We start from the raw sequence: 24,868 nt of genomic DNA, 5'->3' as shown, positions 1-24,868 counted from the left end.
AGAGGCCTATATTGGGAAAAAGAATGTCTACAAATAAAAACTACACAGAAGAATTGTGTGAAACTTCTTTCTGTTCTGTTTGTTCAACTAAAAGAGTTGAACCTTAGTTTTGATTGAGCCGTTCTGAAACACTCTTTCTGTAGAAAATGCAAGTGGAGATTCGGAGCGCTAAGAGGGTAATAGTGGAAAAAGGAATGTCTCCAAATATAAACTACACAGAATCATTCTGTGAAACTTCTTTCTGATCTGTGCATTCAGCTAACAGAGTTAAACCATACTTTTGATTGAGCAGATCTGAACACTCTTTCTGTAGAAAATGCAACTGGACATTTGGAGCGCTAAGAGAGTAGTAGTGGAAAAAGGAATATATTCAAATATAAACTACACAGAAGCATTCTGTGAAACTTCTTTCTGATCTGAGCATTCAGCTAACAGAGTTAAACCATACTTTTGATTGAGCAGTTTTGAAACACTCTGTCTGTAGAAAATGCAACTGGACATTCGTAGCGCTAGGTGGCTAATAGTGGAAAAAAGAATATGTTCAAATATAAACTACACAGAAGCATTGTATGAAACTTCTTTCTGTTCTGTGCATTCAACTAACAGAGTTGAACCTTACTTTTGATTGAGCCTTTCTGAAACACTCTTTCTGTAGAAACTGCATTTGGACATTCTGAGCGCTAAGAGGCCTATATTGGGAAAAATAATATCTTCAAATAAATACTACACAGAAGCATTGTGTGAAACTTATTTCTGATATGTTCATTAAGCTAACAGAGTTAAACCATACTTTTGATTGCGCATTTCTGAACACTCTTTCTGTAGAAAATGCAAGTGGACATTCGGAGCGCTAAGAGGGTAATAGTGGAAAAAGGAATATATTCAAATATAAACTACACAGTAGCATTCTGTGAAAATTCTTTCTGTTCTGTGCATTCAACTAACAGAGTTGAACCTTACTTTTGATTGAGCCGTTCTGAAACACTCTTTCTGTAGAAACTGCAATTGGACATGCTAAGCGCTAAGAGGCCTACATTGGGAAAAATAATATCTTCAAATAAAAACTACACAGATGCATTCTGTGAAACTTATTTCTGATGTGTAAATTCAGTAAACAGAGATAAAACATATTTTTGATTGAGCAGTTATGAAACACTCTTTTTGTAGAAAATGCAAGTGGAGATTCGGATCGCTAAGAGGGTAATAGTGGAAAAAGGAATGTCTTCAAATATAAACTACACAGAATCATTCGGTGAAACTTCTTTCTGATCTGTGCATTCAGCTAACAGAGTTAAACCATACTTTTGATTGAGCAGATCTGAACACTCTTTCTGTAGAAAATGCAACTGGACATTTGGAGCGCTAAGAGCGTATTAGTGGAAAAAGGAATATATTCAAATATAAACTACACAGAAGCATTCTGTGAAACTTCTTTCTGATCTGAGCATTCAGCTAACAGAGTTAAACCATACTTTTGATTGAGCAGTTTTGAAACAGTCTGTCTGTAGAAAATGCAACTGGACATTCGTAGCGCTAAGTGGGTAATAGTGGAAAAAAGAATATGTTCAAATATAAACTACACAGAAGCATTGTATGAAACTTCTTTCTGTTCTGTGCATTCAACTAACAGAGTTGAACCTTACTTTTGATTGAGCCGTTCTGAAACACTCTTTCTGTAGAAACTGCAATTGGACATTCTGAGCGCTAAGAGGCCTATATTGGGAAAAAGAATGTCTACAAATAAAAACTACACAGAAGAATTGTGTGAAACTTCTTTCTGTTCTGTTTGTTCAACTAAAAGAGTTGAGCCTTAGTTTTGATTGAGCCGTTCTGAAACACTCTTTCTGTAGAAAATGCAAGTGGAGATTCGGAGCGCTAAGAGGGTAATAGTGGAAAAAGAAATGTCTCCAAATATAAACTACACAGAATCATTATGTGAAACTTCTTTCTGATCTGTGCATTCAGCTAACAGAGTTAAACCATACTTTTGATTGAGCAGTTCTGAACACTCTTTCTGTAGAAAATGCAACTGGACATTTGGAGCGCTAAGAGAGTAGTAGTGGAAAAAGGAATATATTCAAATATAAACTACACAGAAGCATTCTGTGAAACTTCTTTCTGATCTGAGCATTCAGCTAACAGAGTTAAACCATACTTTTGATTGAGCAGTTTTGAAACACTCTGTCTGTAGAAAATGCAACTGGACATTCGTAGCGCTAAGTGGGTAATAGTGGAAAAAAGAATATGTTCAAATATAAACTACACAGAAGCATTGTATGAAACTTCTTTCTGTTCTGTGCATTCAACTAACAGAGTTGAACCTTACTTTTGATTGAGCCTTTCTGAAACACTCTTTCTGTAGAAACTGCAATTGGACATTCTGAGCGCTAAGAGGCCTATATTGGGAAAAATAATATCTTCAAATAAAAACTACACAGAAGCATTGTGTGAAACTTATTTCTGATATGTTCATTAAGCTAACAGAGTTAAACCATACTTTTGATTGTGCAGTTCTGAACACTCTTTCTGTAGAAAATGCAAGTGGACATTCGGAGCGCTAAGAGGGAAATAGTGGAAAAAGGAATATATTCAAATATAAACTACACAGTAGCATTCTGTGAAAATTCTTTCTGTTCTGTGCATTCAACTAACAGAGTTGAACCTTACTTTTGATTGAGCCGTTCTGAAACACTCTTTCTGTAGAAACTGCAATTGGACATATTAAGCGCTAAGAGGCCTACATTGGGACAAAGAATATCTTCAAATAAAAACTACACAGATGCATTCTGTGAAACTTATTTCTGATCTGTAAATTCAGTTAACGGAGATAAAACATATTTTTGATTGAGCAGTTATGAAACACTCTTTTTGTAGAAAATGCAAGTGGAGATTCGGAGCGCTAAGTGGGTAATAGTGGAAAAAGGAATGTCTTCAAATATAAACTACACAGAATCATTCGGTGAAACTTCTTTCTGATCTGTGCATTCAGCTAACAGAGTTAAACCATACTTTTGATTGAGCAGATCTGAACACTCTTTCTGTAGAAAATGCAACTGGACATTTGGAGCGCTAAGAGCGTAGTAGTGGAAAAAGGAATATATTCAAATATAAACTACACAGAAGCATTCTGTGAAACTTCTTTCTGATCTGAGCATTCAGCTAACAGATTTAAACCATACTTTTGATTGAGCAGTTTTGAAACACTCTGTCTGTAGAAAATGCAACTGGACATTCGTAGCGCTAAGTGGGTAATAGTGGAAAAAAGAATATGTTCAAATATAAACTACACAGAAGCATTGTATGAAACTTCTTTCTGTTCTGTGCATTCAACTAACAGAGTTGAACCTTACTTTTGATTGAGCCGTTCTGAAACACTCTTTCTGTAGAAACTGCAATTGGACATTCTGAGCGCTAAGAGGCCTATATTGGGAAAAAGAATGTCTACAAATAAAAACTACACAGAAGAATTGTGTGAAACTTCTTTCTGTTCTGTTTGTTCAACTAAAAGAGTTGAACCTTAGTTTTGATTGAGCCGTTCTGAAACACTCTTTCTGTAGAAAATGCAAGTGGAGATTCGGAGCGCTAAGAGGGTAATAGGGGAAAAAGGAATGTCTCCAAATATAAACTACACAGAATCATTCTGTGAAACTTCTTTCTGATCTGTGCATTCAGCTAACAGAGTTAAACCATACTTTTGATTGAGCAGATCTGAACACTCTTTCTGTAGAAAATGCAACTGGACATTTGGAGCGCTAAGAGAGTAGTAGTGGAAAAAGGAATATATTCAAATATAAACTACACAGAAGCATTCTGTGAAACTTCTTTCTGATCTGAGCATTCAGCTAACAGAGTTAAACCATACTTTTGATTGAGCAGTTTTGAAACACTCTGTCTGTAGAAAATGCAACTGGACATTCGTAGCGCTAAGTGGGTAATAGTGGAAAAAAAATATGTTCAAATATAAACTACACAGAAGCATTGTATGAAACTTCTTTCTGTTCTGTGCATTCAACTAACAGAGTTGAACCTTACATTTGATTGAGCCTTTCTGAAACACTCTTTCTGTAGAAACTGCAATTGGACATTCTGAGCGCTAAGAGGCCTATATTGGGAAAAATAATATCTTCAAATAAAAACTACACAGAAGCATTGTGTGAAACTTATTTCTGATATGTTCATTAAGCTAACAGAGTTAAACCATACTTTTGATTGCGCAGTTCTGAACACTCTTTCTGTAGAAAATGCAAGTGGACATTCGGAGCGCTAAGAGGGAAATAGTGGAAAAAGGAATATATTCAAATATAAACTACACAGTAGCATTCTGTGAAAATTCTTTCTGTTCCGTGCATTCAACTAACAGAGTTGAACCTTACTTTTGATTGAGCCGTTCTGAAACACTCTTTCTGTAGAAACTGCAATTGGACATGCTAAGCGCTAAGAGGCCTACATTGGGACAAAGAATATCTTCAAATAAAAACTACACAGATGCATTCTGTGAAACTTATTTCTGATCTGTAAATTCAGTTAACAGAGATAAAACATATTTTTGATTGAGCATTTATGAAACACTCTTTTTGTAGAAAATGCATGTGGAGATTCGGAGCGCTAAGTGGGTAATAGTGGAAAAAGGAATGTCTTCAAATATAAACTACACAGAATCATTCGGTGAAACTTCTTTCTGATCTGTGCATTCAACTAACAGTGTTAAACCATACTTTTGATTGAGCGGATCTGAACATTCTTTCTGTAGAAAATGCAACTGGACATTTGGAGCACTAAGAGCGTAGTAGTGGAAAAAGGAATATATTCAAATATATACTACACAGAAGCATTCTGTGAAACTTCTTTCTGATCTGAGCATTCAGCTAACAGAGTTAAACCATACTTTTGATTGAGCAGTTTTGAAACACTCTGTCTGTAGAAAATGCAACTGGACATTCGTAGCGCTAAGTGGGTAATAGTGGAAAAAAGAATATGTTCAAATATAAACTACACAGAAGCATTGTATGAAACTTCTTTCTGTTCTGTGCATTCAACTAACAGAGTTGAAACTTACTTTTGATTGAGCCGTTCTGAAACACTCTTTCTGTAGAAACTGCAATTGGACATTCTGAGCGCTAAGAGGCCTATATTGGGAAAAAGAATGTCTACAAATAAAAACTACACAGAAGTATTGTGTGAAACTTCTTTCTGTTCGGTTTGTTCAACTAAAAGAGTTGAACCTTAGTTTCGATTGAGCCGTTCTGAAACACTCTTTCTGTAGAAAATGCAAGTGGAGATTCGGAGCGCTAAGAGTTTAATAGTGGAAAAAGGAATGTCTCCAAATATAAACTACACAGAATCATTCTGTGAAACTTCTTTCTGATCTGTGCATTCAGCTAACAGAGTTAAACCATACTTTTGATTGAGCAGATCTGAACACTCTTTCTGTAGAAAATGCAACTGGACATTTGGAGCGCTAAGAGCGTAGTAGTGGAAAAAGGAATATATTCAAATATAAACTACACATAAGCATTCTGTGAAACTTCTTTCTGATCTGAGCATTCAGCTAACAGAGTTAAACCATACTTTTGATTGAGCAGTTTTGAAACACTCTGTCTGTAGCAAATGCAACTGGACATTCGTAGCGCTAAGTGGGTAATAGTGGAAAAAAGAATATGTTCAAATATAAACTACACAGAAGCATTGTATGAAACTTCTTTCTGTTCTGTGCATTCAACTAACAGAGTTGAACCTTACTTTTGATTGAGCCGTTCTGAAACACTCTTTCTGTAGAAACAGCAATTGGACATTCTGAGCGCTAAGAGGCCTATATTGGGAAAAAGAATGTCTACAATAAAAACTACACAGAAGAATTGTGTGAAACTTCTTTCTGTTCTGTTTGTTCAAATAAAAGATTTGAACCTTAGTTTTGATTGAGCCATTCTGAAACACTCTTTCTGTAGAAAATGCAAGTGAAGATTCGGAGCACTAAGAGGGTAATAGTGGAAAAAGGAATGTCTCCAAATATAAACTACACAGAATCATTCTGTGAAACTTCTTTCTGATCTGTGCATTCAGCTAACAGAGTTAAACCATACTTTTGATTGAGCAGATCTGAACACTCTTTCTGTAGAAAATGCAACTGGACATTTGGAGCGCTAAGAGAGTAGTAGTGGAAAAAGGAATATATTCAAATATAAACTACACAGAAGCATTCTGTGAAACTTCTTTCTGATCTGAGCATTCAGCTAACAGAGTTAAACCATACTTTTGATTGAGCAGTTTTGAAACACTCTGTCTGTAGAAAATGCAACTGGACATTTGTAGCGCTAAGTGGGTAATAGTGGAAAAAAAATATGTTCAAATATAAACTACACAGAAGCATTGTATGAAACTTCTTTCTGTTCTGTGCATTCAACTAACAGAGTTGAACCTTACTTTTGATTGAGCCTTTCTGAAACACTCTTTCTGTAGAAACTGCAATTGGACATTCTGAGCGCTAAGAGGCCTATATTGGGAAAAATAATATCTTCAAATAAAAACTACACAGAAGCATTGTGTGAAACTTATTTCTGATATGTTCATTAAGCTAACAGAGTTAAACCATACTTTTGATTGCGCAGTTCTGAACACTCTTTCTGTAGAAAATGCAAGTGGACATTCGGAGCGCTAAGAGGGAAATAGTGGAAAAAGGAATATATTCAAATATAAACTACACAGTAGCATTCTGTGAAAATTCTTTCTGTTCTGTGCATTCAACTAACAGAGTTGAACCTTACTTTTGATTGAGCCGTTCTGAAACACTCTTTCTGTAGAAACTGCAATTGGACATGCTAAGCGCTAAGAGGCCTACATTGGGAAAAAGAATATCTTCAAATAAAAACTACACAGATGCATTCTGTGAAACTTATTTCTGATCTGTAAATTCAGTTAACAGAGATAAAACATATTTTTGATTGAGCATTTATGAAACACTCTTTTTGTAGAAAATGCATGTGGAGATTCGGAGCGCTAAGTGGGTAATAGTGGAAAAAGGAATGTATTCAAATATAAACTACACAGAATCATTCGGTGAAACTTCTTTCTGATCTGTGCATTCAACTAACAGTGTTAAACCATACTTTTGATTGAGCAGATCTGAACACTCTGTCTGTAGAAAATGCAACTGGACATTTGGAGCACTAAGAGCGTAGTAGTGGAAAAAGGAATATATTCAAATATATACTACACAGAAGCATTCTGTGAAACTTCTTTCTGATCTGAGCATTCAGCTAACAGAGTTAAACCATACTTTTGATTGAGCAGTTTTGAAACACTCTGTCTGTAGAAAATGCAACTGGACATTCGTAGCGCTAAGTGGGTAATAGTGGAAAAAAGAATATCTTCAAATATAAACTACACAGAAGCATTGTATGAAAGTTCTTTCTGTTCTGTGCATTCAACTAACAGAGTTAAACATTACTTTTGATTGAGCCGTTCTGAAACACTCTTTCTGTAGAAACTGCAATTGGACATTCTGAGCGCTAAGAGGCCTATATTGGGAAAAGGAATGTCTACAAATAAAAACTACACAGAAGAATTGTGTGAAACTTCTTTCTGTTCTGTTTGTTCAACTAAGAGAGTTGAACCATACTTTTGATTGAGCAGTTCTGAACACTCTTTCTGTAGAAAATGCAAGTGGACATTCGGAGGGCTAAGAGGGTAATAGTGGAAAAAGGAATATATTCAAATATAAACTACACAGTAGCATTCTGTGAAAATTCTTTCTGTTCCGTGCATTCAACTAACAGAGTTGAACGTTACTTTTGATTGAGCCGTTCTGAAACACTCTTTCTGTAGAAACTGCAATTGGACATGCTAAGCGCTAAGAGGCCTACATTGGGAAAAAGAATATCTTCAAATAAAAACTACACAGATGCATTCTGTGAAACTTATTTCTGATCTGTAAATTCAGTTAACAGAGGTAAAACATATTTTTGATTGAGCAGTTATGAAACACTCTTTTTGTAGAAAATGCAAGTGGAGATTCGGAGCGCTAAGTGGGTAATAGTGGAAAAAGGAATGTCTTCAAATATAAACTACACAGAATCATTCGGTGAAACTTCTTTCTGATCTGGGCATTCAGCTAACAGAGTTAAACCATACTTTTGATTGAGCAGATCTGAACACTCTTTCTGTAGAAAATGCAACTGGACATTTGGAGCGCTAAGAGCGTAGTAGTGGAGAAAGGAATATATTCAAATATAAACTACACAGAAGCATTCTGTGAAACTTCTTTCTGATCTGAGCATTCAGCTAACAGAGTTAAACCATACTTTTGATTGAGCAGTTTTGAAACACTCTGTCTGTAGAAAATGCAACTGGACATTCGTAGCGCTAAGTGGGTAATAGTGGAAAAATGAATATGTTCAAATATAAACTACACAGAAGCACTGTATGAAACTACTTTCTGTTCTGTGCATTCAACTAACAGAGTTGAACCTTACTTTTGATTGAGCCGTTCTGAAACACTCTTTCTGTAGAAACTGCAATTGGACATTCTGAGCGCTAAGAGGCTTATATTGGGAAAAAGAATGTCTACAAATAAAAACTACACAGAAGAATTGTGTGAAACTTCTTTCTGTTCTGTTTGTTCAACTAAAAGAGTTGAACCTTAGTTTCGATTGAGCCGTTCTGAAACACTCTTTCTGTAGAAAATGCAAGTGGAGATTCGGAGCGCTAAGAGGGTAATAGTGGAAAAAGGAATGTCTCCAAATATAAACTACACAGAATCATTCTGTGAAACTTCTTTCTGATCTGTGCATTCAGCTAACAGAGTTAAACCATACTTTTGATTGAGCAGATCTGAACACTCTTTCTGTAGAAAATGCAACTGGACATTTGGAGCGCTAAGAGAGTAGTAGTGGAAAAAGGAATATATTCAAATATAAACTACACAGAAGCATTCTGTGAAATTTCTTTCTGATCTGAGCATTCAGCTAACAGAGTTAAACCATACTTTTGATTGAGCAGTTTTGAAACACTCTGTCTGTAGAAAATGCAACTGGACATTCGTAGCGCTAAGTGGGTAATAGTGGAAAAAAGAATATGTTCAAATATAAACTACACAGAAGCATTGTATGAAACTTCTTTCTGTTCTGTGCATTCAACTAACAGAGTTGAACCTTACTTTTGATTGAGCCTTTCTGAAACACTCTTTCTGTAGAAACTGCAATTGGACATTCTGAGCGCTAAGAGGCCTCTATTGGGAAAAATAATATCTTCAAATAAAAACTACACAGAAGCATTGTGTGAAACTTATTTCTGATATGTTCATTAAGCTAACAGAGTTAAACCATACTTTTGATTGAGCAGTTCTGAACACTCTTTCTGTAGAAAATGCAAGTGGACATTCGGAGCGCTAAGAGGGTAATAGTGGAAATAGGAATATATTCAAATATAAACTACACAGTAGCATTCTGTGAAAATTCTTTCTGTTCTGTGCATTCAACTAACAGAGTTGATCCTTACTTTTGATTGAGCCGTTCTGAAACACTCTTTCTGTAGAAACTGCAATTGGACATGCTAAGCGCTAAGAGGCCTACATTGGGAAAAAGAATATCTTCAAATAAAAACTACACAGATGCATTCTGTGAAACATATTTCTGATCTGTAAATTCAGTTAACAGAGATAAAACATATTTTTGATTGAGCAGTTATGAAACACTCTTTTTGTAGAAAATGCAAGTGGAGATTCGGAGCGCTAAGGGGGTAATAGTGGAAAAAGGAATGTCTTCAAATATAAACTACACAGAATCATTCGGTGAAACTTCTTTCTGATCTGTGCATTCAGCTAACAGAGTTAAACCATACTTTTGATTGAGCAGATCTGAACACTCTTTCTGTAGAAAATGCAACTGGACATTTGGAGCGCTAAGAGCGTAGTAGTGGAAAAAGGAATATATTCAAATATAAACTACACAGAAGCATTCTGTGAAACTTCTTTCTGATCTGAGCATTCAGCTAACAGAGTTAAACCATACTTTTGATTGAGCAGTTTTGAAACACTCTGTCTGTAGAAAATGCAACTGGACATTCGTAGCGCTAAGTGGGTAATAGTGGAAAAAAGAATATGTTCAAATATAAACTACACAGAAGCATTGTATGAAACTTCTTTCTGTTCTGTGCATTCAACTAACAGAGTTGAAACTTACTTTTGATTGAGGCGTTCTGAAACACTCTTTCTGTAGAAACTGCAATTGGACATTCTGAGCGCTAAGAGGCCTATATTGGGAAAAAGAATGTCTACAAATAAAAACTACACAGAAGTATTGTGTGAAACTTCTTTCTGTTCGGTTTGTTCAACTAAAAGAGTTGAACCTTAGTTTCGATTGAGCCGTTCTGAAACACACTTTCTGTAGAAAATGCAAGTGGAGATTCGGAGCGCTAAGGGTTTAATAGTGGAAAAAGGAATGTCTCCAAATATAAACTACACAGAATCATTCTGTGAAACTTCTTTCTGATCTGTGCATTCAGCTAACAGAGTTAAACCATACTTTTGATTGAGCAGATCTGAATACTCTTTCTGTAGAAAATGCAACTGGACATTTGGAGCGCTAAGAGAGTAGTAGTGGAAAAAGGAATATATTCAAATATAAACTACACAGAAGCATTCTGTGAAACTTCTTTCTGATCTGAGCATTCAGCTAACAGAGTTAAACCATACTTTTGATTGAGCAGTTTTGAAACACTCTGTCTGTAGAAAATGCAACTGGACATTCGTAGCGCTAAGTGGGTAATAGTGGAAAAAAGAATATGTTCAAATATAAACTACACAGAAGCATTGTATGAAACTTCTTTCTGTTCTGTGCATTCAACTAACAGAGTTGAACCTTACTTTGGATTGAGCCTTTCTGAAACACTCTTTCTGTAGAAACTGCAATTGGACATTCTGAGCGCTAAGAGGCCTCTATTGGGAAAAATAATATCTTCAAATAAAAACTACACAGAAGCATTGTGTGAAACTTATTTCTGATATGTTCATTAAGCTAACAGAGTTAAACCATACTTTTGATTGCGCAGTTCTGAACACTCTTTCTGTAGAAAATGCAAGTGGACATTCGGAGCACTAAGAGGGTAATAGTGGAAAAAGGAATATATTCAAATATAAACTACACAGTAGCATTCTGTGAAAATTCTTTCTGTTCTGTGCATTCAACTAACAGAGTTGAACCTTACTTTTGATTGAGCCGTTCTGAAACACTCTTTCTGTAGAAACTGCAATTGGACATGCTAAGCGCTAAGAGGCCTACATTGGGAAAAAGAATATCTTCAAATAAAAACTACACAGATGCATTCTGTGAAACTTATTTCTGATCTGTAAATTCAGTTAACAGAGATAAAACATATTTTTGATTGAGTAGTTATGAAACACTCTTTTTGTAGAAAATGCAAGTGGAGATTCGGAGCGCTAAGAGGGTAATAGTGGAAGAAGGAATGTCTTCAAATATAAACTACACAGAATCATTCGGTGAAATTTCTTTCTGATCTGTGCATTCAGCTAACAGAGTTAAACCATACTTTTGATTGAGCAGATCTGAACACTCTTTCTGTAGAAAATGCAACTGGACATTTGGAGCGCTAAGAGCGTAGTAGTGGAAAAAGGAATATATTCAAATATAAACTACACAGAAGCATTCTGTGAAACTTCTTTCTGATCTGAGCATTCAGCTAACAGAGTTAAACCATACTTTTGATTGAGCAGTTTTGAAACACTCTGTCTGTAGAAAATGCAACTGGACATTCGTAGCGCTAAGTGGGTAATAGTGGAAAAATGAATATGTTCAAATATAAACTACACAGAAGCATTGTATGAAACTTCTTTCTGTTCTGTGCATTCAACTAACAGAGTTGAACCTTACTTTTGATTGAGCCGTTCTGAAACACTCTTTCTGTAGAAACTGCAATTGGACATTCTGAGCGCTAAGAGGCCTATATTGGGAAAAAGAATGTCTACAAATAAAAACTACACAGAAGAATTGTGTGAAACTTCTTTCTGTTCTGTTTGTTCAACTAAAAGAGTTGAACCTTTGTTTTGATTGAGCAGTTCTGAAACACTATTTCTGTAGAAAATGCAGGTGGAGATTCGGAGCGCTAAGAGGGTAATAGTGGAAAAAGGAATGTCTCCAAATATAAACTACACAGAATCATTCTGTGAAACTTCTTTCTGATCTGTGCATTCAGCTAACAGAGTTAAACCATACTTTTGATTGAGCAGATCTGAACACTCTTTCTGTAGAAAATGCAACTGGACATTTGGAGCGCTAAGAGGGTAATAGTGGAAAAAGGAATATATTCAAATATAAACTACACAGTAGCATTCTGTGAAAATTCTTCCTGTTCTGTGCATTCAACTAACAGAGTTGAACCTTACTTTTGATTGAGCCGTTCTGAAACACTCTTTCTGTAGAAACGGCAATTGGACATTCTGAGCGCTAAGAGGCCTATATTGGGAAAAAGAATGTCTACAAATAAAAACTACACAGAAGAATTGTGTGAAACTTCTTTCTGTTCTGTTTGTTCAACTAAAAGAGTTGAACCTTAGTTTTGATTGAGCCGTTCTGAAACACTCTTTCTGTAGAAAATGCAAGTGGAGATTCGGAGCGCTAAGAGGGTAATAGTGGAAAAAGGAATGTCTCCAAATATAAACTACACAGAATCATTCTGTGAAACTTCTTTCTGATCTGTGCATTCAGCTAACAGAGTTAAACCATACTTTTGATTGAGCAGATCTGAACACTCTTTCTGTAGAAAATGCAACTGGACATTTGGAGCGCTAAGAGAGTAGTAGTGGAAAAAGGAATATATTCAAATATAAACTACACAGAAGCATTCTGTGAAACTTCTTTCTGATCTGAGCATTCAGCTAACAGAGTTAAACCATACTTTTGATTGAGCAGTTTTGAAACACTCTGTCTGTAGAAAATGCAACTGGACATTCGTAGCGCTAAGTGGCTAATAGTGGAAAAAAGAATATGTTCAAATATAAACTACACAGAAGCATTGTATGAAACTTCTTTCTGTTCTGTGCATTCAACTAACAGAGTTGAACCTTACTTTTGATTGAGCCTTTCTGAAACACTCTTTCTGTAGAAACTGCAATTGGACATTCTGAGCGCTAAGAGGCCTCTATTGGGAAAAATAATATCTTCAAATAAAAACTACACAGAAGCATTGTGTGAAACTTATTTCTGATATGTTCATTAAGCTAACAGAGTTAACCATACTTTTGATTGCGCAGTTCTGAACACTCTTTCTGTAGAAAATGCAAGTGGACATTTGGAGCGCTAAGAGGGTAATAGTGGAAAAAGGAATATATTCAAATATAAACTACACAGTATCATTCTGTGAAAATTCTTTCTGTTCTGTGCATTCAACTAACAGAATTGAACCTTATTTTTGATTGAGCCGTTCTGAAAAACTCTTTCTGGAGAAACTGCAATTGGACATGCTAAGCGCTAAGAGGCCTACATTGGGAAAAAGAATATCTTCAAATAAAAACTACACAGATGCATTCTGTGAAACTTATTTCTGATCTGTAAATTCAGTTAACAGAGATAAAACATATTTTTGATTGAGCAGGTATGAAACACTCTTTTTGTAGAAAATGCAAGTGGAGATTCGGAGCGCTAAGAGGGTAGTAGTGGAAGAAGGAATGTCTTCAAATATAAACTACACAGAATCATTCGGTGAAATTTCTTTCTGATCTGTGCATTCAGCTAACAGAGTTAAACCATACTTTTGATTGAGCAGATCTGAACACTCTTTCTGTAGAAAATGCAACTGGACATTTGGATTGCTAAGAGCGTAGTAGTGGAAAAAGGAATATATTCAAATATAAACTACACAGAAGCATTCTGTGAAACTTCTTTCTGATCTGAGCATTCAGCTAACAGAGTTAAACCATACTTTTGATTGAGCAGTTTTGAAACACTCTGTCTGTAGAAAATGCAACTGGACATTCGTAGCGATAAGTGGGTAACAGTGGAAAAAAGAATATGTTCATATATAAACTACACAGAAGCATTGTATGAAACTTCTTTCTGTTCTGTGCATTCAACTAACAGAGTTGAACCTTACTTTTGATTGAGCCGTTCTGAAACACTCTTTCTGTAGAAACTGCAATTGGACATTCTGAGCGCTAAGAGGCCTATATTGGGAAAAAGAATGTCTACAAATAAAAACTACACAGAAGAATTGTGTGAAACTTCTTTCTGTTCTGTTTGTTCAACTAAAAGAGTTGAACCTTAGTTTCGATTGAGCCGTTCTGAAACACTCTTTCTGTAGAAAATGCAAGTGGAGATTCGGAGCGCTAAGAGTGTTATAGTGGAAAAAGGAATGTCTCCAAATATAAACTACACAGAATCATTCTGTGAAACTTCTTTCTGATCTGTGCATTCAGCTAACAGAGTTAAACCATACTTTTGATTGAGCAGATCTGAACACTCTTTCTGTAGAAAATGCAACTGGACATTTGGAGCGCTAAGAGAGTAGTAGTGGAAAAAGGAATATATTCAAATATAAACTACACAGAAGCATTCTGTGAAACTTCTTTCTGATCTGAGCATTCAGCTAACAGAGTTAAACCATACTTTTGATTGAGCAGTTTTGAAACACTCTTTCTGTAGAAAATGCAACTGGACATTCGTAGCGCTAAGTGGGTAATAGTGGAAAAAAGAATATGTTCAAATATAAACTACACAGAAGCATTGTATGAAACTTCTTTCTGTTCTGTGCATTCAACTAACAGAGTTGAACCTTACTTTGGATTGAGCCTTTCTGAAACACTCTTTCTGTAGAAACTGCAATTGGACATTCTGAGCGCTAAGAGGTCTCTATTGGGAAAAATAATATATTCAAATAAAAACTACACAGAAGCATTGTGTGAAACTTATTTCTGATATGTTCATTAAGCTAACAGAGTTAAACCATACTTTTGATTGCGCAGTTCTGAACACTCTTTCTGTAGAAAATGCAAGTGGATATTCGGAGCGCTAAGAGGGTAATAGTGGAAAAAGGAATATATTCAAATATAAACTACACAGTAGCATTCTGTGAAAATTCTTTCTGTTCTGTGCATTCAACTAACAGAGTTGAACCTTACTTTGGATTGAGCCGTTCTGAAACACTCTTTCTGTAGAAACTGCAATTGGACATGCTAAGCGCTAAGAGGCCTACATTGGGAAAAAGAATATCTTCAAATAAAAACTACACAGATGCATTCTGTGAAACTTATTTCTGATGTGTAAATTCAGTAAACAGAGATAAAACATATTTTTGATTGAGCAGTTATGAAACACTCTTTTTGTAGAAAATGCAAGTGGAGATTCGGAGCGCTAAGAGGGAAATAGTGGAAAAAGGAATGTCTTCAAATATAAACTACACAGAATAATTCGGTGAAACTTTTTTCTGATCTGTGCATTCAGCTAACAGAGTTAAACCATACTTTTGATTGAGCAGATCTGAACACTCTTTCTGTAGAAAATGCAACTGGACATTTGGAGCGCTAAGAGCGTAGTAGTGGAAAAAGGAATATATTCAAATATAAACTACACAGAAGCATTCTGTGAAACTTCTTTCTGATCTGAGCATTCAGCTAACAGAGTTAAACCATACTTTTGATTGAGCAGTTTTGAAACACTCTGTCCGTAGAAAATGCAACTGGACATTCGTAGCGCTAAGTGGGTAATAGTGGAAAAAAGAATATGTTCAAATATAAACTACACAGAAGCATTGTATGAAACTTCTTTCTGTTCTGTGCATTCAACTAACAGAGTTGAACCTTACTTTTGATTGAGCCGTTCTGAAACACTCTTTCTGTAGAAACTGCAATTGGACATTCTGAGCGCTAAGAGGCCTATATTGGGAAAAAGAATGTCTACAAATAAAAACTACACAGAAGAATTGTGTGAAACTTCTTTCTGTTCTGTTTGTTCAACTAAAAGAGTTCAACCTTAGTTTTGATTGAGCCGTTCTGAAACACTCTTTCTGTAGAAAATGCAAGTGGAGATTCGGAGCGCTAAGAGGGTAATAGTGGAAAAAGAAATGTCTCCAAATATAAACTACACAGAATCATTCTGTGAAACTTCTTTCTGATCTGTGCATTCAGCTAACAGAGTTAAACCATACTTTTGATTGAGCAGATCTGAACACTCTTTCTGTAGAAAATGCAATTGGACATTTGGAGCGCTAAGAGAGTAGTAGTGGAAAAAGGAATATATTCAAATATAAACTACACAGAAGCATTCTGTGAAACTTCTTTCTGATCTGAGCATTCAGCTAACAGAGTTAAACCATACTTTTGATTGAGCAGTTTTGAAACACTCTGTCTGTAGAAAATGCAACTGGACATTCGTAGCGCTAAGTGCGTAATAGTGGAAAAAAGAATATGTTCAAATATAAACTACACAGAAGCATTGTATGAAACTTCTTTCTGTTCTGTGCATTCAACTAACAGAGTTGAACCTTACTTTTGATTGAGCCTTTCTGAAACACTCTTTCTGTAGAAACTGCAATTGGACATTCTGAGCGCTAAGAGGCCTCTATTGGGAAAAATAATATCTTCAAATAAAAACTACACAGAAGCATTGTGTGAAACTTATTTCTGATATGTTCATTAAGCTAACAGAGTTAACCATACTTTTGATTGCGCAGTTCTGAACACTCTTTCTGTAGAAAATGCAAGTGGACATTTGGAGCGCTAAGAGGGTAATAGTTGAAAAAGGAATATATTCAAATATAAACTACACAGTAGCATTCTGTGAAAATTCTTTCTGTTCTGTGCATTCAACTAACAGAATTGAACCTTATTTTTGATTGAGCCGTTCTGAAAAACTCTTTCTGGACAAACTGCAATTGGACATGCTAAGCGCTAAGAGGCCTACATTGGGAAAAAGAATATCTTCAAATAAAAACTACACAGATGCATTCTGTGAAACTTATTTCTGATCTGTAAATTCAGTTAACAGAGATAAAACATATTTTTGATTGAGCAGTTATGAAACACTCTTTTTGTAGAAAATGCAAAAGGAGATTCGGAGCGCTAAGAGGGTAATAGTGGAAAAAGGAATGTCTTCAAATATAAACTACACAGAATCATTCGGTGAAACTTCTTTCTGATCTGTGCATTCAGCTAACAGAGTTAAACCATACTTTTGATTGAGCAGATCTGAACAGTCTTTCTGTAGAAAATGCAACTGGACATTTGGATTGCTAAGAGCGTAGTAGTGGAAAAAGGAATATATTCAAATATAAACTACACAGAAGCATTCTGTGAAACTTCTTTCTGATCTGAGCATTCAGCTAACAGAGTTAAACCATACTTTTGATTGAGCAGTTTAGAAACACTCTGTCTGTAGAAAATGCAACTGGACATTCGTAGCGATAAGTGGGTAACAGTGGAAAAAAGAATATGTTCAAATATAAACTACACAGAAGCATTGTATGAAACTTCTTTCTGTTCTGTGCATTCAACTATCAGAGTTGAACCTTACTTTTGATTGAGCCGTTCTGAAACACTCTTTCTGTAGAAACTGCAATTGGACATTCTGAGCGCTAAGAGGCCTATATTGGGAAAAAGAATGTCTACAAATAAAAACTACACAGAAGAATTGTGTGAAACTTCTTTCTGTTCTGTTTGTTCAACTAAAAGAGTTGAACCTTAGTTTCGATTGAGCCGTTCTGAAACACTCTTTCTGTAGAAAATGCAAGTGGAGATTCGGAGCGCTAAGAGTGTTATAGTGGAAAAAGGAATGTCTCCAAATATAAACTACACAGAATCATTCTGTGAAACTTCTTTCTGATCTGTGCATTCAGCTAACAGAGTTAAACCATACTTTTGATTGAGCAAATCTGAACACTCTTTCTGTAGAAAATGCAACTGGACATTTGGAGCGCTAAGAGAGTAGTAGTGGAAAAAGGAATATATTCAAATATAAACTACACAGAAGCATTCTGTGAAACTTCTTTCTGATCTGAGCATTCAGCTAACAGAGTTAAACCATACTTTTGATTGAGCAGTTTTGAAACACTCTTTCTGTAGAAAATGCAACTGGACATTCGTAGCGCTAAGTGCGTAATAGTGGAAAAAAGAATATGTTCAAATATAAACTACACAGAAGCATTGTATGAAACTTCTTTCTGTTCTGTGCATTCAACTAACAGAGTTGAACCTTACTTTGGATTGAGCCTTTCTGAAACACTCTTTCTGTAGAAACTGCAATTGGACATTCTGAGCGCTAAGAGGTCTCTATTGGGAAAAATAATATCTTCAAATAAAAACTACACAGAAGCATTGTGTGAAACTTATTTCTGATATGTTCATTAAGCTAACAGAGTTAAACCATACTTTTGATTGCGCAGTTCTGAACACTCTTTCTGTAGAAAATGCAAGTGGATATTCGGAGCGCTAAGAGGGTAATAGTGGAAAAAGGAATATATTCAAGTATAAACTACACAGTAGCATTCTGTGAAAATTCTTTCTGTTCTGTGCATTCAACTAACAGAGTTGAACCTTACTTTTGATTGAGCCGTTCTGAAACACTCTTTCTGTAGAAACTGCAATTGGACATGCTAAGCGCTAAGAGGCCTACATTGGGAAAAAGAATATCTTCAAATAAAAACTACACAGATGCATTCTGTGAAACTTATTTCTGATCTGTAAATTCAGTTAACTGAGATAAAACATATTTTTGATTGAGCAGTTATGAAACACTCTTTTTGTAGAAAATGCAAGTGGAGATTCGGAGCGTTAATGGGGTAATAGTGGAAAAAGGAATGTCTTCAAATATAAACTACACAGAATCATTCGGTGAAACTTCTTTCTGATCTGTGAATTCAGCTAACAGAGTTAAACCATACTTTTGATTGAGCAGATCTGAACACTCTTTCTGTAGAAAATGCAACTGCACATTTGGAGCGCTAAGAACGTACTAGTGGAAAAAGGAATATATTCAAATATAAACTACACAGAAGCATTCTGTGAAACTTCTTTCTGATCTGAGCATTCAGCTAACAGAGTTAAACCATACTTTTGATTGAGCAGTTTTGAAACACTCTGGATGTAGAAAATGCAACTGGACATTCGTAGCGCTAAGTGGGTAATAGTGGAAAAAAGAATATGTTCAAATATAAACTACACAGAAGCATTGTATGAAACTTCTTTCTGTTCTGTGCATTCAACTAACAGAGTTGAACCTTACTTTTGATTGAGCCGTTCTGAAACACTCTTTCTGTAGAAACTGCAATTGGACATTCTGAGCGCTAAGAGGCCTATATTGGGAAAAAGAATGTCTACAAATAAAAACTACACAGAAGAATTGTGTGAAACTTCTTTCTGTTCTGTTTGTTCAACTAAAAGAGTTGAACCGTAGTTTTGATTGAGCCGTTCTGAAACACTCTTTCTGTAGAAAATGCAAGTGGAGATTCGGAGCGCTAAGAGGGTAATAGTGGAAAAAGGAATGTCTCCAAATATAAACTACACAGAATCATTCTGTGAAACTTCTTTCTGATCTGTGCATTCAGCTAACAGAGTTAAACCATACTTTTGATTGAGCAGATCTGAACACTCTTTCTGTAGAAAATGCAACTGGACATTTGGAGCGCTAAGAGAGTAGTTGTGGAAAAAGGAATATATTCAAATATAAACTACACTGAAGCATTCTGTGAAACTTCTTTCTGATCTGAGCATTCAGCTAACAGAGTTAAACCATACTTTTGATTGAGCAGTTTTGAAACACTCTGTCTGTAGAAAATGCAACTGGACATTCGTAGCGCTAAGTGCGTAATAGTGGAAAAAAGAATATGTTCAAATATAAACTACACAGAAGCATTGTATGAAACTTCTTTCTGTTCTGTGCATTCAACTAACAGAGTAGAACCTTACTTTTGATTGAGCCTTTCTGAAACACTCTTTCTGTAGAAACTGCAATTGGACATTCTGAGCGCTAAGAGGCCTCTATTGGGAAAAATAATATCTTCAAATAAAAACTACACAGAAGCATTGTGTGAAACTTATTTCTGATATGTTCATTAAGCTAACAGAGTTAACCATACTTTTGATTGCGCAGTTCTGAACACTCTTTCTGTAGAAAATGCAAGTGGACATTTGGAGCGCTAAGAGGGTAATAGTGGAAAAAGGAATATATTCAAATATAAACTACACAGTAGCATTCTGTGAAAATTCTTTCTGTTCTGTGCATTCAACTAACAGAATTGAACCTTATTTTTGATTGAGCCGTTCTGAAAAACTCTTTCTGGACAAACTGCAATTGGACATGCTAAGCGCTAAGAGGCCTACATTGGGAAAAAGAATATCTTCAAATAAAAACTACACAGATGCATTCTGTGAAACTTATTTCTGATCTGTAAATTCAGTTAACAGAGATAAAACATATTTTTGATTGAGCAGTTATGAAACACTCTTTTTGTAGAAAATGCAAGAGGAGATTCGGAGCGCTAAGAGGGTAATAGTGGAAAAAGGAATGTCTTCAAATATAAACTACACAGAATCATTCGGTGAAACTTCTTTCTGATCTGTGCATTCAGCTAACAGAGTTAAACCATACTTTTGATTGAGCAGATCTGAACAGTCTTTCTGTAGAAAATGCAACTGGACATTTGGATTGCTAAGAGCGTAGTAGTGGAAAAAGGAATATATTCAAATATAAACTACACAGAAGCATTCTGTGAAACTTCTTTCTGATCTGAGCATTCAGCTAACAGAGTTAAACCATACTTTTGATTGAGCAGTTTAGAAACACTCTGTCTGTAGAAAATGCAACTGGACATTCGTAGCGATAAGTGGGTAACAGTGGAAAAAAGAATATGTTCAAATATAAACTACACAGAAGCATTGTATGAAACTTCTTTCTGTTCTGTGCATTCAACTATCAGAGTTGAACCTTACTTTTGATTGAGCCGTTCTGAAACACTCTTTCTGTAGAAACTGCAATTGGACATTCTGAGCGCTAAGAGGCCTATATTGGGAAAAAGAATGTCTACAAATAAAAACTACACAGAAGAATTGTGTGAAACTTCTTTCTGTTCTGTTTGTTCAACTAAAAGAGTTGAACCTTAGTTTCGATTGAGCCGTTCTGAAACACTCTTTCTGTAGATAATGCAAGTGGAGATTCGGAGCGCTAAGAGTGTTATAGTGGAAAAAGGAATGTCTCCAAATATAAACTACACAGAATCATTCTGTGAAACTTCTTTCTGATCTGTGCATTCAGCTAACAGAGTTAAACCATACTTTTGATTGAGCAGATCTGAACACTCTTTCTGTAGAAAATGCAACTGGACATTTGGAGCGCTAAGAGAGTAGTAGTGGAAAAAGGAATATATTCAAATATAAACTACACAGAAGCATTCTGTGAAACTTCTTTCTGATCTGAGCATTCAGCTAACAGAGTTAAACCATACTTTTGATTGAGCAGTTTTGAAACACTCTTTCTGTAGAAAATGCAACTGGACATTCGTAGCGCTAAGTGGGTAATAGTGGAAAAAAGAATATGTTCAAATATAAACTACACAGAAGCATTGTATGAAACTTCTTTCTGTTCTGTGCATTCAACTAACAGAGTTGAACCTTACTTTGGATTGAGCCTTTCTGAAACACTCTTTCTGTAGAAACTGCAATTGGACATTCTGAGCGCTAAGAGGTCTCTATTGGGAAAAATAATATCTTCAAATAAAAACTACACAGAAGCATTGTGTGAAACTTATTTCTGATATGTTCATTAAGCTAACAGAGTTAAACCATACTTTTGATTGTGCAGTTCTGAACACTCTTTCTGTAGAAAATGCAAGTGGATATTCGGAGCGCTAAGAGGGTAATAGTGGAAAAAGGAATATATTCAAATATAAACTACACAGTAGCATTCTGTGAAAATTCTTTCTGTTCTGTGCATTCAACTAACAGAGTTGAACCTTACTTTTGATTGAGCCGTTCTGAAACACTCTTTCTGTAGAAACTGCAATTGGACATGCTAAGCGCTAAGAGGCCTACATTGGGAAAAAGAATATCTTCAAATAAAAACTACACAGATGCATTCTGTGAAACTTATTTCTGATGTGTAAATTCAGTAAACAGAGATAAAACATATTTTTGATTGAGCAGTTATGAAACACTCTTTTTGTAGAAAATGCAAGTGGAGATTCGGAGCGCTAAGAGGGAAATAGTGGAAAAAGGAATGTCTTCAAATATAAACTACACAGAATCATTCGGTGAAACTTCTTTCTGATCTGTGCATTCAGCTAACAGAGTTAAACCATACTTTTGATTGAGCAGATCTGAACACTCTTTCTGTAGAAAATGCAACTGGACATTTGGAGCGCTAAGAGCGTAGTAGTGGAAAAAGGAATATATTCAAATATAAACTACACAGAAGCATTCTGTGAAACTTCTTTCTGATCTGAGCATTCAGCTAACAGAGTTAAACCATACTTTTGATTGAGCAGTTTTGAAACACTCTGTCCGTAGAAAATGCAACTGGACATTCGTAGCGCTAAGTGGGTAATAGTGGAAAAAAGAATATGTTCAAATATAAACTACACAGAAGCATTGTATGAAACTTCTTTCTGTTCTGTGCATTCAACTAACAGAGTTGAACCTTACTTTGATTGAGCCGTTCTGAAACACTCTTTCTGTAGAAACTGCAATTGGACATTCTGAGCGCTAAGAGGCCTATATTGGGAAAAAGAATGTCTACAAATAAAAACTACACAGAAGAATTGTGTGAAACTTCTTTCTGTTCTGTTTGTTCAACTAAAAGAGTTGAACCTTAGTTTTGATTGAGCCGTTCTGAAACACTCTTTCTGTAGAAAATGCAAGTGGAGATTCGGAGCGCTAAGAGGGTAATAGTGGAAAAAGAAATGTCTCCAAATATAAACTACACAGAATCATTCTGTGAAACTTCTTTCAGATCTGTGCATTCAGCTAACAGAGTTAAACCATACTTTTGATTGAGCAGATCTGAACACTCTTTCTGTAGAAAATGCAATTGGACATTTGGAGCGCTAAGAGAGTAGTAGTGGAAAAAGGAATATATTCAAATATAAACTACACAGAAGCATTCTGTGAAACTTCTTTCTGATCTGAGCATTCAGCTAACAGAGTTAAACCATACTTTTGATTGAGCAGTTTTGAAACACTCTGTCTGTAGAAAATGCAACTGGACATTCGTAGCGCTAAGTGCGTAATAGTGGAAAAAAGAATATGTTCAAATATAAACTACACAGAAGCATTGTATGAAACTTCTTTCTGTTCTGTGCATTCAACTAACAGAGTTGAACCTTACTTTTGATTGAGCCTTTCTGAAACACTCTTTCTGTAGAAACTGCAATTGGACATTCTGAGCGCTAAGAGGCCTCTATTGGGAAAAATAATATCTTCAAATAAAAACTACACAGAAGCATTGTGTGAAACTTATTTCTGATATGTTCATTAAGCTAACAGAGTTAACCATACTTTTGATTGCGCAGTTCTGAACACTCTTTCTGTAGAAAATGCAAGTGGACATTTGGAGCGCTAAGAGGGTAATAGTGGAAAAAGGAATATATTCAAATATAAACTACACAGTAGCATTCTGTGAAAATTCTTTCTGTTCTGTGCATTCAACTAACAGAATTGAACCTTATTTTTGATTGAGCCGTTCTGAAAAACTCTTTCTGGACAAACTGCAATTGGACATGCTAAGCGCTAAGAGGCCTACATTGGGAAAAAGAATATCTTCAAATAAAAACTACACAGATGCATTCTGTGAAACTTATTTCTGATCTGTAAATTCAGTTAACAGAGATAAAACATATTTTTGATTGAGCAGTTATGAAACACTCTTTTTGTAGAAAATGCAAGAGGAGATTCGGAGCGCTAAGAGGGTAATAGTGGAAAAAGTAATGTCTTCAAATATAAACTACACAGAATCATTCGGTGAAACTTCTTTCTGATCTGTGCATTCAGCTAACAGATTTAAACCATACTTTTGATTGAGCAGATCTGAACACTCTTTCTGTAGAAAATGCAACTGGACATTTGGATTGCTAAGAGCGTAGTAGTGGAAAAAGGAATATATTCAAATATAAACTACACAGAAGCATTCTGTGAAACTTCTTTCTGATCTGAGCATTCAGCTAACAGAGTTAAACCATACTTTTGATTGAGCAGTTTAGAAACACTCTGTCTGTAGAAAATGCAACTGGACATTCGTAGCGATAAGTGGGTAACAGTGGAAAAAAGAATATGTTCAAATATAAACTACACAGAAGCATTGTATGAAACTTCTTTCTGTTCTGTGCATTCAACTAACAGAGTTGAACCTTACTTTTGATTGAGCCGTTCTGAAACACTCTTTCTGTAGAAACTGCAATTGGACATTCTGAGCGCTAAGAGGCCTATATTGGGAAAAAGAATGTCTACAAATAAAAACTACACAGAAGAATTGTGTGAAACTTCTTTCTGTTCTGTTTGTTCAACTAAAAGAGTTGAACCTTAGTTTCGATTGAGCCGTTCTGAAACACTCTTTCTGTAGAAAATGCAAGTGGAGATTCGGAGCGCTAAGAGTGTTATAGTGGAAAAAGGAATGTCTCCAAATATAAACTACACAGAATCATTCTGTGAAACTTCTTTCTGATCTGTGCATTCAGCTAACAGAGTTAAACCATACTTTTGATTGAGCAGATCTGAACACTCTTTCTGTAGAAAATGCAACTGGACATTTGGAGCGCTAAGAGAGTAGTAGTGGAAAAAGCAATATATTCAAATATAAACTACACAGAAGCATTCTGTGAAACTTCTTTCTGATCTGAGCATTCAGCTAACAGAGTTAAACCATACTTTTGATTGAGCAGTTTT

This window comes from Symphalangus syndactylus, chromosome 12, assembly GCF_028878055.3.
Source record: "Symphalangus syndactylus isolate Jambi chromosome 12, NHGRI_mSymSyn1-v2.1_pri, whole genome shotgun sequence".
NCBI lineage: Eukaryota > Metazoa > Chordata > Mammalia > Primates > Hylobatidae > Symphalangus > Symphalangus syndactylus.
This window is presented reverse-complemented; position numbering follows the sequence as displayed.